This window comes from Rutidosis leptorrhynchoides, chromosome 9 (assembly GCF_046630445.1).
Source record: "Rutidosis leptorrhynchoides isolate AG116_Rl617_1_P2 chromosome 9, CSIRO_AGI_Rlap_v1, whole genome shotgun sequence".
Classification (NCBI taxonomy): Eukaryota; Viridiplantae; Streptophyta; class Magnoliopsida; order Asterales; family Asteraceae; genus Rutidosis; species Rutidosis leptorrhynchoides.
The window spans coordinates 341,247,330-341,264,597 of NC_092341.1; positions in this window are offsets into that span (position 1 = coordinate 341,247,330).

A 17,268-nucleotide genomic window follows, 5' to 3' on the forward strand; every position below is an offset into this window, starting at 1 on the left:
GCGGGATATTTATAAGTACGAATTATTGTTCATTTGACCGGACACGGGGATGGATTAATAGTTACTGGACTCATTAAAATAGGGGTGGATTACATTCAAGGGTAATTGGTGTAATTGTTAACAAAGTATTAAAACCTTGGATTGCACACAGTTGATAACCTGGTGTATTCATTAAACAAAGTATTAAGACCTTGTTACAGTTCGAATCCCCAGTTAGTTGGAATATTTAACTTCGGGTATAAGGTTAAATTTGCCGAGCAGTTTATAATTATGACCGATGAACTATTATGGACAAAAACCAGATAGGTTTCAAATACATCCAGGACAAAGGATAATTAACCCAGGGTAATAAATAATCAAAACGTCAAACATCATGGTTACGGAAGTTTAAATAAGCATAATTATTATATTGTTATTTATTTTACGCACTTTAATTATCGTCATTTATATTTTGCATTAGGTTTTAATTGTGACTTAAAATATAAAATCGACAAATCGGTCATTAAACGGTAAACCCCCTTTTATATATTATTATATATAATTATATATATTTTGTACAAATATATTTATTTAAAATATAGTGTGAAATAAGCCATCTCCCTGTGGAATGAACCGGACTTACTAAAAACTACACTACTCTACGATTAGGTACACTGCCTATAGTGTTGTAGCAAGGTTTAGGTATATCCCATCTGTAAATAAATAATTAAAACTTGTGTAATCTGTATCGCTTTTCGTATCAAAAATATATAGTATTTCACGTACACCTCGCACGACATCTGTTGAGCTAAACCTACCGAACCTAATCAGCAAACTAATCAGCAAAACAGCACACAAGATCACATACATGCATATTACTTCTTCTTCTTCTTCTTCTTTTCTTATTCCTATGTATAACCACCGAACCTTCATTCTACTTCGAGAACCAACTTCACTTTAAACCACCACCCTCTCCATCGTGATCACCACCAACGATAACCCACTTCATCACTTTCATGACACCTCTACAACACCATCACTACCACCTATATCCCCTTCACAAAACACCCCATCGAATGGTTACGTGGTTCTCAAATTTTGTTCCTATTTCGGTTATGAACCAAAACAAAATGAAACCCACTTGTTGTTGCTCTCGGACGAATCCCACGAACACACACTTACTACTTGATTTCTGCTTTGGTTCAAATTCACTCACCACTCACAACAACTTACAATGAACTCATGCTACAAAGATCGTTTTCCTGTTTTATATTTTTTTTTTTCGATCACCAAAACAGCTACAATCGAACCCACATGCACTTCCATTGTTCTACTATTGTTTCTATTATATTCGATCATCAAACGAATCCATTCAAACTGCTACTATATCTTTTCTTTCTGTTTCAAACAAACTAAACCGATTCATGAAAACCCATTTAGATAATTTTACTGCAATGATATATGTTTCTGTTTTAAGCCGTAAATAAACCAATCACCACCATCACCCAACACTCCTGAAGTTATGACAGCCTCCATCCGCCACCATGTCCACACTTCTCTCTCCCTCTCTTCTTCAACCATGAACATCATCTCAATCATCACCCATCGTTAACGATAACCACCTATGATCAACACCATCATTTTTTTTCGTTTCTGCTGCAACACTACCACAACCTACAACTACTTTGGGTTAAAGCCATCAATTTCAAACGTTAAACTCCACCACCAAGGGCTGCTATAACCGCTGCTATAAACAGTTGTTTCCTGTCAAATTAAACCCAAATCACCACCTTCTTAGAACCAAGCCACCATTATTTTTTTTTCTCTTCTTCTCTTTTAGTTTCGCTGAATGTTTTTACCAACCCAAATCTTGAAACAACTACACCTATTTTCTTCTGTTCGACTGATCTATGATGAAAATATGCTACTATACTTGTTTTATAATTCAGAAAAATGAAACCCACCAAACTATTATTATATATTTTTTTTGCTTCCTGCCTGCTCGAGATTATTAATCTTATATTTCTGTTTCGAAAAGGCTGCTGGTCGACAACACCTAAAACCGAAAACCCCACTTTGTATCCCACTTGGAATATTAAATAAGTTAGTGGAGAGGAGTGTATGCTTTATTTTTTTTCTTTTTTTCTCTGCCATTCGAAACTTAAATCAACCAATTAATCTTTTAAGTTGGGCTGTTCACGGACCATTTAAAAATAAAGCACTTGGGCCGAGTTCCTGTTATGAGCATTGGGCTTTGGCCGATTAATTTTTTTGTGTTGGAGAAGAGGTGAAACAGTCAGATAGGTTATATGGTTTTTAATCTACGATTTAAAACAGGAATGTTTAAATAGAGGAATGGTTAGGCAGTGTGTTAAGGGAGCTAGAGGTTGTGGGTTCAAGCCCGAGCAGAGGCGTTCATTTTTTTTTAAAAGGCTTATACATTAAGGTAGCCTTTCTAACATTGTTATTATTATTATTATTATTATTATTATTATTATTATTATTATTATTATTATTATTATTATTATTATTATTATTATTATTATTAATCATTGTTATTAGGGATAAATTAATTATTATTTTTACCATCATTAACTCAATTAAATATTATTATGATTATTATTATTACTAAATATTATCATTAAATATTAGGAGTATTATTAATATTATTATTATTAACATAGTTATTATGATCACTATTATGATTACGATTATTATTATTAATATTATTTTGAAAACAATACAAATTATTATTATTCTCATTAACATTAGTATTAGTATCATTTTTATTATTATTAGTATTATTATTATTATTAACATAAGTATCATTATTAACAATATAATTTTTATTATTAGTATTATCATTATTAATAAAGTTAGTATTATTATTATTATTAGTAAATTATTATTTTAAAAACTATCATTTTAACAAATAAATATTTTGTATATAAAAATATACTTATTACATATACTATAACTATATTAATATTACATATACATTATAGATTAAACCTAATAACATTGTTTACATAAATATTTACATATAACAAATTTTTGATTTACCAATATAATACCAATTATATAGATATATATGTATTAGTATAACTATATGTATAAATATTAAAATACAATATATATATATATATATATATATATATATATATATATATATATATATATATATATATATAACCTTTGAAATAACAAATATATTACTAAAATAAATAAGTAATATACATAAACTAGTTTAATTATTATTACATGTTAATGTGTTAATATATATATATATATATATATATATATATATATATATATATATAATTTATATATGTTCGTGAATCCGATGCCAACCCTGCATTGTTCAATATCGTCATATGTATTTTTACTACAAAATACATTAAGTGAGTTCATTTGATTCTCTTTTACTCTTTACATTTTTGGGACTGAGAATACATGCTCTGCTTTTACAACTGCTTTATTAAATGCTTTTGAAATATATTTTTGAACTGAGAATACATGAGATGCTTTTATAAATGTTTGACGAGATAGACACAAGCAAAACATTCCTCGATTGAATTATTATGAAGACAGAAGTTCTTCGGATTATTATTGAATTATGTGGACATGATAATTGCCACCAATTGATGTGAATATTTTTTCCCTGATTATTATTGCTTGGTAACCTAGGAATTAGAATCGGGTATGGCCCTAATTCACGCGAATCCTAAAGGTAGCTACCGGGTTTAACACCCTCACCCAGAATGTTCACTAGATGGAAGAGCTAGTGGGCGTGGTGTTTAGTACTTCGAAGTTTATATATTTATACATACGAGATGTTCTGTTTTGGGGATATTATTGATGCACATTATATGTTAAGGTCGCTTACCATGTTGAGCAAAAAAATCGAAATGAATGTTATGTATCGAGAGAATGATTTTTATACACAGGTTATGTGTATTAGTTTTGTGCACGAGATATGTGCACGATTATTGAAAATCGCGAGGCAACCTACGGGGGAGAAAAGGATACGAACCTACTCTGCTAAGCATTATGAAAAATGGTTTCGTACACGAGATAGGTGTAGTGACCCGAACTTTTCCATGTTTATATATATATTAAATGAAATTGTTATTTACATGATTAAGTGTTTCCAACATGTTAAGCAATCAAAATTGTTAACACTTGATTAATTGAAATAGGTTTCATATAGACAATTGACCACCCAAGTTGACCGGTGATTCACGAACGTTAAAACTTGTAAAAACTATACGATGACATATATATGATTATATATAGTTAACATTATTTTATTATAAGTATGTATCTCATTAGATATTTTAACAATGAATTATATTCATAAAAATGAGACTATTAATTTAAGAAACTCGAAAACGATATATATAATGATTATCGTTATAACAACGTCTTACTAGGTACATATGAATCATATTAAGATATTGATACACTTGGTTAATTATGTTAAATGATAAGTAAATATATTATTAAGTGTATTAACAATGAAATACATATGTAAAAATAAGACTACTAACTTAATGATTTCGAAACGAGACATATATGTAACGATTTTCGTTGTAACGACATTTAACTGTATATATCATACTAAGATATATTATATATCATAATATCATGATAATATAACAATTTAACATCTCATTTGTTATAATAAACAATGGGTTAACAACATTCAACAAGATCGTTAACCTAAAGGTTTCAAAACAACGTTTACATGTAACGACTAACGATGACTTAACGACTCAGTTAAAATGTATATACATGTAGTGTTTTAATATGTATTCATACACTTTTGAAAGACTTTAAGACACTTATCAAAATACTTCTACTTAACAAAAATGCTTACAATTACATCCTCGTTCAGTTTCATCAACAATTCTACTCGTATGCACCCGTATTCGTACTCGTACAATACACAGCTTTTAGATGTATGTACTATTGGTATATACACTCCAATGATCAGCTCTTAGCAGCCCATGTGAGTCTCCTAACACATGTGGGAACCATCATTTGGCAACTAGCATGAAATATCTCATAAAATTACAAAAATATGAGTAATCATTCATGACTTATTTACATGAAAACAAAATTACATATCCTTTATATCTAATCCATACACCAACGACCAAAAACACCTACAAACACTTTCATTCTTCAATTTTATTCATCTAATTGATCTCTCTCAAGTTCTATCTTCAAGTTCTAAGTGTTCTTCATAAATTCCAAAAGTTCTAGTTTCATAAAATCAAGAATACTTCCAAGATTGCAAGTTTACTTCCAAGTTTTCTAAATCCATTCCAAGTAATCATCCAAGATCAAGAAACCTTTGTTACTTATAGTAGGTTATCTTTCTAATACAAGTTAATAATCATATTCAAACTTTAATTCAATTTCTATAACTATAACAATCTTATTTCGAGCGGAAATCTTACTTGAAATTGTTTTCGTGTCATGATTCTGCTTCAAGAACTTTCAAGCCATCCAAGGATCCTTTGAAGCTAGATCTATTTTTCTCATTTCCAGTAGGTTTATCCAAGGAACTTAAGGTAGTAATGATGTTCATAACATCATTCGATTCATACATATAAAGCTATCTTATTCTAAGGTTTAAACTTGTAATCACTAGAACATAGTTTAGTTAATTCTAAACTTGTTCGCAAATAAAAGTTAATCCTTATAACTTGACTTTTAAAATCAACTAAACACATGTTCTATATCTATATTATATGCTAACTTAATGATTTAAAACCTGGAAACACGAAAAACACCGTAAAACCGGATTTACGCCGTCGTAGTAACACCGCGGGCTGTTTTGGGTTAGTTAATTAAAAACTATGATAAACTTTGATTTAAAAGTTGTTATTCTGGAAAAATGATTTTTATTATGAACATGAAACTATATCCAAAAATTATGGTTAAACTCAAAGTGGAAGTATGTTTTCTAAAATGGTCATCTAGACGTCGTTCTTTCGACTGAAATGACTACCTTTACAAAAACGACTTGTAACTTATTTTTCCGAATATAAACCTATACTTTTTCTGTTTAGATTCATAAAATAGAGTTCAATATGAAACCATAGCAATTTGATTCACTCAAAACGGATTTAAAATGAAGAAGTTATGGGTAAAACAAGATTGGATAATTTTTCTCATTTTAGCTACGTGAAAATTGATAACAAATCTATTCCAACCATAACTTAATCAACTTGTATTGTATATTATGTAATCTTGAGATACCATAGACACGTATACAATGTTTCGACCTATCATGTCGACACATCTATATATATTTCGGAACAACCATAGACACTCTATATGTGAATGTTGGAGTTAGCTATACAGGGTTGAGGTTGATTCCAAAATATATATAGTTTGAGTTGTGATCAATACTGAGATACGTATACACTGGGTCGTGGATTGATTCAAGATAATATTTATCGATTTATTTCTGTACATCTAACTGTGGACAACTAGTTGTAGGTTACTAACAAGGACAGCTGACTTAATAAACTTAAAACATCAAAATATATTAAAAGTGTTGTAAATATATTTTGAACATACTTTGATATATATGTATATATTGTTATAGGTTCGTGAATCAACCAGTGGCCAAGTCTTACTTCCCGACGAAGTAAAAATCTGTGAAAGTGAGTTATAGTCCCGCTTTTAAAATCTAATATTTTTGGGATGAGAATACATGCAGGGTTTATAAATGATTTACAAAATAGACACAAGTACGTGAAACTACATTCTATGGTTGAATTATCGAAATCGAATATGCCCCTTTTTATTAAGTCTGGTAATCTAAGAATTAGGGAACAGACACCCTAATTGACGCGAATCCTAAAGATAGATCTATTGGGCCTAACAAACCCCATCCAAAGTACCGGATGCTTTAGTACTTCGAAATTTATATCATATCTGAAGGGTGTCCCGGAATGATGGGGATATTCTTATATATGCATCTTGTTAATGTCGGTTACCAGGTGTTCACCATATGAATGATTTTTATCTCTATGTATGGGATGTGTATTGAAATATGAAATCTTGTGGTCTATTGTTACGATTTGATATATATAGGTTAAACCTATAACTCACCAACATTTTTGTTGACGTTTAAAGCATGTTTATTCTCAGGTGAATACTAAGAGCTTCCGCTGTTGCATACTAAAATATGGACAAGATTTGGAGTCCATGTTTGTATGATATTGTGTAAAAACTGCATTCAAGAAACTGATTTCGATGTAACATATTTGTATTGTAAACCATTATGTAATGGTCGTGTGTAAACAGGATATTTTAGATTATCATTATTTGATAATCTACGTAAAGCTTTTTAAACCTTTATTTATGAAATAAAGGTTATGGTTTGTTTTAAAAATGAATGCAGTCTTTGAAAAACGTCTCATATAGAGGTCAAAACCTCGCAACGAAATCAATTAATATGGAACGTTTTTAATCAATAAGAACGGGACATTTCAGTTGGTATCCGAGCGTTGGTCTTAGAGAACCAGAAAATTTGCATTAGTGTGTCTTATCGAGTTTGTTAGGATGCATTAGTGAGTCTGGACTTCGACCGTGTTTTCTTTAAAAATGATTGCTTAACATTTTTGTTGGAAACTATATATTATTAACATGTATATATTATGTGATATATTAATCTCTTAACATGTTTGATATTGTGTGATAGATGTCTACCTCTAGCACAAATCCCATTGACTCAAATAATAATAACGAAGAGTCAAATATATATTGGACTGATTCACAAGTTCCCGAAGAAGAACTGGAAGAAGAATCAGAACCGGAAGAAGAATCAGAACCGGAAGAGGAGGAACCGGAGGAGGAAATAGAACCAGTGGAGGAAATAATAAAACGGTTAAGTAAAAAAAAAATCCTCAACCAACTGACCAAGGTTAATTATGGTCAATGGTGTTTCCGCCAAGGAAGCAAAATATTGGGAGGATTACCAATTCTCCGATGAATCGGATTCCGACGAGAATTCCGATGATGTTATAGAAATTACCCCAACTAAATTTAAAAAGGCAAAAGAAAATAATAAGGGAAAGGGCATAAAAATAGAGAAATCTAATTCGAACCCCGATGAACTTTATATGTATCGTCAACCCCCGAAGCCCTTAAGTTGTAACAATGACCCGGGAACCTCTAAACCACCAGGTTTTTCTAGACCAATGTGGAAAATGACAGCTCGTATTAGGGGAACATCATATATCCCTAGAAACTTGGCAAAACGAACCAAAACCAAAGAAGAAGAAACGAGCGAGTCGGAATAAGATAGTTGTATACGTGTGGTGTAATATATGTAATATAGTGTGCTTATGCTTTATGATATATGTAAAAATTTCTTGTATTAATAAGTATTTTTTTCATGAATCTAACTCTTGTCTATTTTACAGTATAAAAACACAAAATGGATAGACAACCCAATATTTTAAGAGACCTACCCAGAGACATGATTGATGAAATCTTGTCTAGAGTCGGTCAGAATTCCTCGGCACAACTATTTAAGGCGAGATCAGTTTGTAAGACATTCGAAGAACGTTCCAAGAATGTCTTGGTTTATAAGATACTTTCATTTGAAAGATGGGGGATATCACATTGGGAAACCCATAAGTTACGATGTGTTTACTTTGACGCATATATTGCGGGGAACCCAAATGCTATTTTACGCAACGGGTTAAGAAATTATTTTGACTCAATGTATCCGAATATAGGACTTCATGATTTAGAAAAAGCGGGTAACATGCAACATAAAGAAGCATGCTATGCTTACGGGTTAGTAATGTTCGCTTCTCACCAAAGTGAGAAAAAGAACATCGGGCTACAACTATTAAACAAAACGTTCCCACAAGTGACGGAGTCGGTAATTGGGGTAAGAAATGAGGTTTTTAGATTGTTACGGGACTGTTGGTCATTACGTAACCCTCGTCCCTTTGACGACGTTACAACACGCTGTCTTATCAACGGCCATAACGGTTATGTTCCACAAGACCAAGGATGGGAAGTAGTCCTAGTAAAACCAGAATGCATGACTTGTTTCTGGACGTATGAATTACGTGTCTTTATTGCCTTTGCTGAACGACTTGTGTACTAGCTAGAATTATCTTCACAACTATCTTGTATCAAAGTTATTGTGTGCTATATTTCATGCTTTATGTAAAATAAGCGGTATTGTAAGTTTGTAAAATATTGTATAAAAGTTTGAACGCGAAATATTATTATAATCAGTTTTTCATATAGAATTGTAGTAGTTGAATTGTATATTAGCTACTAAGTATGAACTTAACGGGTAGGTACTACCCGAATTTAAACTTATAAAACGCTAATATAAAGAAAAAGCTTTTATAAATGAGTTCATATTATACTACGAAATACTATTAACTACTCTTAATATTCTGTATGATTAACTTGTTCCATTTGACTATTTTGAAGGAAATGGCACCGACTACTCGACACACCGTGAATATGAATTAAGAGGAATTCCGTACTTTTCTAGCTTCAAACATAGCCGCAGTACAGGCTGCGCTACATACCAACAATAACCTTGGATCTAGCAGTACAGGAAATCGTGTAGGATGCACCTACAAAGAATTCACTGCCTGCAAACCTTTGGAATTTGATGGAACCGAAGGACCGATCGGATTGAAACGGTGGACCGAGAAGGTCGAATCGGTGTTTGCCATAAGTAAGTGTACTGAAGAGGACAAAGTGAAGTACGCTACGCATACCTTCACAGGTTCTGCGTTAACATGGTGGAATACCTATCTAGAGCAAGTGGGACAAGATGATGCGTACGCACTACCGTGGTCAGTATTCAAGCACTTGATGAACGAGAAGTACCGTCCCAGAACCGAGGTCAATAAGCTCAAGACAGAACTTAGAGGGTTACGAACCCAAGGATTTGATATTACCACGTACGAAAGACGATTCACAGAATTGTGCCTATTGTGTTCGGGAGCGTTCGAAGATGAGGAAGAGAAGATCGACGCGTTTGTGAAAGGATTACCGGAAAGAATCCAAGAAGATATAAGTTCACATGAGCCCGCCTCCATACAACAGGCATGTAGAATGGCTCACAAACTAGTGAACCAGATTGAGGAAAGAATTAAAGAACAGACGGCTGAAGAGGCCAATGTGAAGCAAGTCAAAATAAAGTGGGAGGAAAACGGTGATAAGAATCACCAATACAACAACAGCAATTACAATAATAATCGCAACAATTATCCCAACAATCGAAACATCAATCGCAACTACAACAAACGTCCCAACAACAACAACAACAACAACAATAACAACTACAACAATCATCCCAACAATAATAACAACCGCAACAACAACAACAATCAGAAGCAGCTATGCCAAAGGTGTGAAAAGTATCACTCGGGGTTCTGCACCAAATTTTGCAACAAGTGTAAAAGAAATGGTCATAGCGCGGCGAAGTGTAAGGTCTACGGACCAGGGGTTAACAGAACGAAAGGAACAAATGGTGTCGGAACGAGTAATGGCGGAGCAAGTAGTGTCGGAGCAAGTTATGCCAATGTAGTTTGTTATAAATGTGGAAAACCGGGCCACATTATTAGAAATTGCCTGAACCAGGAGAACACGAATGGAAAAGGCCGCGGAAGAGTTTTCAATATTAATGCGGCAGAGGCACAGGAAGATCCGGAGCTTGTTACGGGTACGTTTCTTATTGACAATAAATCTGCTTACGTTTTATTTGATTCGGGTGCAGATAGAAGCTATATGAGTAGAGATTTTTGTGCTAAATTAAGTTGTCCATTGACGCCGTTGGATAGTAAATTTTTACTCGAATTAGCAAACGGTAAATTAATTTCAGCAGATAATATATGCCGGAATCGAGAAATTAAACTGGGTAGCAAAATATTTAAGATTGATTTGATACCAGTAGAGTTAGGGAGTTTTGATGTAATAGTTGGCATGGACTGGCTGAAGAAGGTGAAAGCAGAGATCGTATGTTATAAAAATGCAATTCGCATTATACGAGAAAAAGGAAAACCCTTAATAGTGTACGGAGAAAAGGGCAACACGAAGCTACATCTTATTAGTAATTTGAAGGCACAAAAACTAATAAGAAAAGGTTGATATGCTATTCTAGCACACGTCGAGAAAGTACAAACTGAAGAAAAGAGCATCAATGATGTTCCCGTCGCAAAAGAATTTCCCGATGTATTTCTGAAAGAATTACCGGGATTACCCCCACATCGATCCGTTGAATTTCAAATAGATCTTGTACCAGGAGCTGCACCAATAGCTCGTGCTCCTTACAGACTCGCACCCAGCGAGATGAAAGAACTGCAAAGCCAACTGCAAGAACTATTAGAACGTGGTTTCATTTGACCAAGCACATCACCATGGGGAGCTCCTGTTTTGTTTGTCAAGAAGAAGGATGGTACATTTAGGTTGTGTATTGACTACAGAGAGTTGAACAAACTTACCATCAAAAACCGTTATCCACTGCTGAGAATTGATGACTTATTTGATCAACTACAAGGCTCGTCAGTTTATTCGAAGATCGATTTACGTTCTGGATATCATCAAATGCGAGTAAAGGAGGATGATATTCCAAAAACTGCTTTTAGGATGCGTTATGGTCATTACGAGTTTATGGTTATGCCGTTTGGATTGACTAACGCACCAGCTGTGTTCATGGACCTTATGAACCGAGTGTGTGGGCCATATCTTGACAAGTTTGTCATTGTTTTCATCGATGACATACTTATTTACTCAAAGAATGATCAAGAGCACGAAGAACATTTGAGAAAAGTGCTAGAAGTATTGAGGAAAGAAAAACTGTACGTTAAGTTTTCAAAGTGTGCATTTTGGTTGGAAGAAGTTCAATTCCTCGGTCACATAGTGAACAAAGAAGGTATCCAGGTGGACCCAGCAAAGATCGAAACCGTTGAAAAGTGAGAAACCCCAAAAACTCCGAAGCACATACGCCAGTTTTTAGGACTAGCTGGTTACTACAGAAGGTTCATCCAAGACTTTTCCAGAATAGTAAAACCCTTGACTGCATTAACGCATAAAGGGAAGAAATTTGAATGGAAGGATGAACAAGAGAAAGCGTCCCAGTTATTGAATAAAAAGCTAACTACGGCACCTATATTGTCATTGCCTAAAGGGAATGATGATTTTGTGATTTATTGTGACGCATCAAAGCAAGGTCTCGGTTGTGTATTAATGCAACGAACGAAGATGATTGCTTATGCGTCTAGACAATTGAAGATTCACGAAAAAAATTATACGACGCATGATTTGGAATTAGGCGCGGTTGTTTTTGCATTAAAGACTTGGAGGCACTACTTATATGGGGTCAAAAGTATTATATATACCGACCACAAAAGTCTTCAACACATATTTAATCAGAAACAACTGAATATGAGGCAGCGTAGGTGGATTGAATTGTTGAATGATTACGACTTTGAGATTCGTTACCACCCGGGGAAGGCAAATGTGGTAGCCGACGCCTTGAGCAGAAAGGACAGAGAACCCATTCGAGTAAAATCTATGAATATAATGATTCACACTAACCTTACTACTCAAATAAAAGAGGCGCAACAAGGAGTTTTAAAAGAGGGAAATTTAAAGGATGAAATACCCAAAGGATCGGAGAAGCATCTTAATATTCGGGAAGACGGAACCCGATATAGGGCTGAAAGAATTTAGGTACCAAAATTTGGAGATATGAGAGAAATGGTACTTAGAGAAGCTCATAAAACCAGATACTCAATACATCCTGGAACGAGGAAGATGTACAAGGATCTTAAGAAACATTTTTGGTGGCCAGGTATGAAAGCCGATATTGCTAAATATGTAGGAGAATGTTTGACGTGTTCTAAGGTCAAAGCTGAACATCAGAAACCATCAGGTCTACTACAACAATCTGAAATCCCGGAATAGAAATGGGAAAACATTACCATGGATTTCATTACTAAATTGCCAAGGACTGCAAGTAGTTATGATACTATTTGGGTAATAGTTGATCGTCTCACCAAGTCAGCACACTTCCTGCCAATAAGAGAAGATGACAAGATGGAGAAGTTAGCACGACTGTATTTGAAGGAAGTCGTCTCCAGACATGGAATACCAATCTCTATTATCTCTGATAGGGATGGCAGATTTATTTCAAGATTCTGGCAGACATTACAGCAAGCATTGGGAACTCGTCTAGACATGAGTACTGCCTATCATCCACAAACTGATGGGCAGAGCGAAAGGATGATACAAACTCTTGAAGACATGCTACGAGCTTGTGTTATTGATTTCGGAAACAGTTGGGATCGACATCTACCGTTAGCAGAATTTTTCTACAACAACAGCTACCATTCAAGCATTGAGATGGCGCCGTTTGAAGCACTTTATGGTAGAAAGTGCAGGTCTCCGATTTGTTGGAGTGAAGTGGGGGATAGACAGATTACGGGTCCGGAGATAATACAAGAAACTACCTAGAAGATCATCCAAATTCAACAACGGTTGAAAACCGCCCAAAGTCGACAAAAGAGCTACGCTGGCATTAAAAGAAAAGATATAGAATTTGAAATTGGAGAGATGGTCATGCTTAAGGTTTCACCTTGGAAAGGCGTTGTTCGATTTGGTAAATGGGGGAAACTAAATCCAAGGTACATTGGACCATTCAAGATTATAGATCGTGTCGGACCAGTAGCTTACCAACTGGAGCTACCTCAACAACTCGCGGCTGTACATAACACTTTCCACGTCTCAAATTTGAAGAAATGTTTTGCTAAAGAAGATCTCACTATTCTGTTGGACGAAATCCAAATCAATGAAAAACTTCAATTCATTGAAGAACCCGTCGAAATAATGGATCATGAGGTTAAGAGACTTAAACAAAACAAGATACCGATTGTTAAGGTTCGATGGAATGCTCGTAGAGGACCCGAGTTCACCTGGGAGCGTGAAGATCAGATGAAGAAGAAATACCCGCATTTATTTCTAGAAGATACGTCAACACCTCCAACTGCTTAAAATTTCGGGACGAAATTTATTTAACGGGTAGGTACTGTAGTGACCCGAACTTTTCCATGTTTATATATATATATTAAATGAAATTGTTATTTACATTATTAAGTGTTTCCAACATGTTAAGCAATCAAACTTGTTAAGACTTGATTAATTGAAATAGGTTTCATATAGACAATTGACCACCCAAGTTGACCGGTGATTCACGAACGTTAAAACTTGTAAAAACTATACGATGACATATATATGATTATATATATAGTTAACATGATTTTATTATAAGTATGTATCTCATTAGGTATTTTAACAATGAGTTATATACATAAAAATGAAACTATTAATTTAAGAAACTCGAAAACGATATATATAACGATTATCGTTATAACAACGTCTTACTAGGTACATATGAATCATATTAAGATATTGATACACTTGGTTAATTATGTTAAATGATAAGTAAATATATTATTAAGTATATTAACAATGAAATACATATGTAAAAATAAGACTACTAACTTAATGATTTCGAAACGAGACATATATGTAACGATTATCGTTGTAACGACATTTAACTGTATATATATCATACTAAGATATATTATATATCATAATATCATGATAATATAACAATTTAACATCTAATTTGTTATAATAAACAATGGGTTAACAACATTCAACAAGATCGTTAACCTAAAGATTTCAAAACAACGTTTACATGTAACGACTAACGATGACTTAACGACTCAGTTAAAATGTATATACATGTAGTGTTTTAATATGTATTCATACACTTTTGAAAGACTTCAAGACACTTATCAAAATACTTCTACTTAACAAAAATGCTTACAATTACATCCTCGTTCAGTTTCATCAACAATTCTACTCGTATGCACCCGTATTCGTACTCGTACAATACACATCTTTTAGATGTATGTACTATTGGTATATACACTCCAATGATCAGCTCTTAGCAGCCCATGTGAGTCTCCTAACACATGTGGGAACCATCATTTGGCAACTAGCATGAAATATCTCATAAAATTACAAAAATATGAGTAATCATTCATGACTTATTTACATGAAAACAAAATTACATATCCTTTATATCTAATCCATACACCAACGACCAAAAACACCTACAAACACTTTCATTCTTCAATTTTATTCATCTAATTGATCTCTCTCAAGTTTTATCTTCAAGTTCTAAGTGTTCTTCATAAATTCCAAAAGTTCTAGTTTCATAAAATCAAGAATACTTCCAAGATTGCAAGTTTACTTCCAAGTTTTCTAAATCCATTCCAAGTAATCATCCAAGATCAAGAAACCTTTGTTACTTACAGTAGGTTATATTTCTAATACAAGGTAATAATCATATTCAAACTTTAATTCAATTTCTATAACTATAACAATCTATTTCGAGCGGAAATCTTACTTGAAATTGTTTTCGTGTCATGATTCTGCTTCAAGAACTTTCAAGCCATCCAAGGATCCTTTGAAGCTAGATCTATTTTTCTCATTTCCAGTAGGTTTATCCAAGGAACTTGAGGTAGTAATGATATTCATAACATCATTCGATTCATACATATAAAGCTATCTTATTCGAAGGTTTAAACTTGTAATCACTATAACATAGTTTAGTTAATTCTAAACTTGTTCGCAAATAAAAGTTAATCCTTCTAACTTGACTTTTAAAATCAACTAAACACATGTTCTATATCTATATTATATGCTAACTTAATGATTTAAAACCTGGAAACACGAAAAACACTGTAAAACCGGATTTACGCCGTCGTAGTAACACCGCGGGCTGTTTTGGGTTAGTTAATTAAAAACTATGATAAACTTTGATTTAAAAGTTGTTATTCTGGGAAAATGATTTTTATTATGAACATGAAACTATATCCAAAAATTATGGTTAAACTCAAAGTGGAAGTATGTTTTCTAAAATGGTCATCTAGACGTCGTTCTTTCGACTGAAATGACTACCTTTACAAAAACGACTTGTAACTTAATTTTCCGACTATAAACCTATACTTTTTCTGTTTATATTCATAAAATAGAGTTCAATATGAAACCATAGCAATTTGATTCACTCAAAACGGATTTAAAATGAAGAAGTTATGGGTAAAACGAGATTGGATAATTTTTCTCATTTTTGCTACGTGAAAATTGATAACAAATCTATTCCAACCATAACTTAATCAACTTGTATTGTATATTATGTAATCTTGAGATACCATAGACACGTATACAATGTTTCGACCTATCATGTCGACACATCTATATATATTTCGGAACAACCATAGACACTCTATATGTGAATGTTGGAGTTAGCTATACAGGGTTGAGGTTGATTCCAAAATATATATAGTTTGAGTTGTGATAAATACTGAGATACGCATACACTGGGTCGTGGATTATTCAAGATAATATTTATCGATTTATTTCTGTACATCTAACTGTGGACAACTAGTTGTAGGTTACTAACGAGGACAGCTGACTTAATAAACTTAAAACATCAAAATATATTAAAAGTGTTGTAAATATATTTTGAACATACTTTGATATATATGTATATATTGTTATAGGTTCGTGAATCAACCAGTGGCCAAGTCTTACTTTCCGACGAAGTAAAAATCTGTGAAAGTGAGTTATAGTCCCACTTTTAAAATCTAATATTTTTGGGATGAGAATACATGCAAGTTTTATAAATGATTTACAAAATAGACACAAGTACGTGAAACTACATTCTATGGTTGAATTATCGAAATCGAATATGCCCCTTTTTATTAAGTCTGGTAATCTAAGAATTAGGGAACAGACACCATAATTGACGCGAATTCTAAAGATAGATCTATTGGGCCTAACAAACCCCATCCAAAGTACCGGATGCTTTAGTACTTCGAAATTTATATCATATCCGAAGGGTGTCCCGGAATGATGGGGATATTCTTATATATGCATCTTGTTAATGTCGGTTACCAGGTGTTCACCATATGAATAATTTTTATCTCTATGTATGGGATGTGTATTGAAATATGAAATCTTGTGGACTATTGTTACGATTTGATATATATAGGTTAAACCTATAACTCACCAACATTTTTGTTGACGTTTAAAGCATGTTTATTCTCAGGTGAATACTAAGAGCTTCCGCTGTTGCATACTAAAATAAAGACAAGATTTGGAGTCCATGTTTGTATGATATTGTGTAAAAACTGCATTCAAGAAACTGAT